The 1,925-nt window shown below is 40.5% G+C and overlaps 1 protein-coding gene across 1 annotated transcript in view; it reads left to right on the top strand.

Moving 5' to 3' along the window:
• The window catches only part of SHCBP1 (SHC binding and spindle associated 1), a 33,852-nt gene that overhangs the window by 19,332 nt on the left and 12,595 nt on the right, over positions 1-1,925 (top strand). The gene's annotated exons all lie outside the window — the stretch shown is intronic.

Below are 1,925 nucleotides of genomic sequence, written 5' to 3'. Positions count from 1 at the left end.
AAATCGAATTGGCTTTCCGGTTGAATCTCCACTTTATCGTGGAGTTCAGATTTCGTATGTTCCCTTACGACTTGCTGGATTGTCGCGAGAATGGCAAGTAGCTGGGGAAGGAAGGTTTATACCTTCTTTGTTCCTTTTTATAGTGTGATATTTTTTCAGATTTCATCTTCTTTTAAATCTAAGCTTATGTTTTTATTCACGTTATCACTTATCAGCGAATAGGCGTAATGCATTTAAGTTACATAGAGCAGCCCAACCAGGGACCGGTGCTCCCACGAGAATCTAGTGCCCGATGACCTGAGGCAGAGCCGAGGCGGTGATGCCGGCGCTGGGGAGCGGCTGCAGATGCAGACGGGGCTTCGCTCGCCCGCCAGCCACTCACCTCCTGCTCTGCGGCCCGGTTCCTAACAGGCCAGGTACTGGTCCACGGCCCGGGGGTTGGGGACCCCTGGCATTTAAAATGTTGCCTCTGTTGCGAAGCGTTGATCATCTCAGGTGACATTACAGGGAAAACCCTGGAGGGACGTGGCCTTGACCTTGGTGGTGTCAACACCGACATGGAGACAGGGCTGTCTTCTGTGTTGGTTAAGTCACCATGTCCTATCCTGGTCTGCCCTTAGTGCGACCTTGAATTTATGGCTGGCGGCGGTGTTCTATACATTGATTCGAGTGGTTTATTTGAGAGTCTTTAGATTTTTTCTCACAGTTTCTTATTCTGTTATTATGCCCGCTGTATACATGGGTGTATTTTCATTCATTCAGCTAGAGGTCACTCGATCCCACTTTTCTACAACTAGTTATAGAATAATGGTGAAATATCTACTTTTTAGATCCGGCTCTTGAGAGGGGGATTGAGAAAGAATCTCATAAAATTCTGATGAGCACCTAGGGATAATCCCACTAATTATTGCTATTCCTTTCTAGGGAAAGAAGTTCACAGACTTCTATGGAAATTAAGATGGGATAAAATTAGTGATTAGGCCTTGATACAAATTTTATGTGTAGCATTTAATTTTATAATATTTTCTGTTCTGCCCTGGGTGTGTGAGTTCCAGTGGCTCTGCATCTTTGCCAGTTCCTGAAATTGTCTTTAAATTTCTGAGTATTCTCATGGGTGTGCAGTGTGTAATAGCTCATCGTGGTTTTAATTTCCATTTCCTTTGCTAAATGATGGTCAGCATCTTTTCACGTCCTTATTTGCCATGTTTGTATCTTTGGAACTATAATCATCTCTTTGGAGAAGTGTCTAATTCAAATCTTTTGCCCATTAATTTTTCCCTCCAAATCACGTCTTATTGAGTTGTAAGTTTTTTTGTTTTGTTTTGTTTTGTTTTTAAAATTCTGGATACCATTTTTTAATCAAATATATGTTTTGCAAATATTTTCTCTGTGGCATGATTTTTCATTTTCTTACATTACCTTTTAAGAAACAGAAGTTTCAATTTTGATCAAGTCCAATTTATCAGTATTTTCTTTTATGGTTTGTGATTTTATGTCCTATCTGAAGCATCTTTTTTCTCTTTTCCTGCCTTTTGGGTTGAGGTTTTATAAAACGGTCATTTGTCTTCCATAGTTTCTGACAAGTCAATTGCTGTCATGTATCTTTTCTCCAGCCTGCTTTTCAGATTCTGTCACTGGTTGTCAGCGATTTCATTATCCTGCGTCTTTCTGTTTCTGCACGGAGACTGTCTTTCTTCATTGTGTGAGTTTCTTTCTTCAGACATTTCCCTCCTGTCTCTCCTCTCTCTGTCCTACATGCCTGCTGAAGAGCTTTTATCGCTGTGTTCCCAAGTTTGCGAGTCTTCTGCACTGTTTAAACTGGTGTTAAATTTCCTCGTGCAGGGAATTTTTCATTTCAGATATATCTGTATCTATATCTATCTATCTATCTATCTATCTATCTATCTATCTATCTATCTATCTAT

Source organism: Pteropus vampyrus, unplaced genomic scaffold, assembly GCF_000151845.1.
Source record: "Pteropus vampyrus isolate Shadow unplaced genomic scaffold, Pvam_2.0 Scaffold228, whole genome shotgun sequence".
Classification (NCBI taxonomy): Eukaryota; Metazoa; Chordata; class Mammalia; order Chiroptera; family Pteropodidae; genus Pteropus; species Pteropus vampyrus.
The sequence above is the reverse complement of the archived record's forward strand: the minus strand, read 5'-3'. Positions and strand labels throughout refer to the sequence as shown.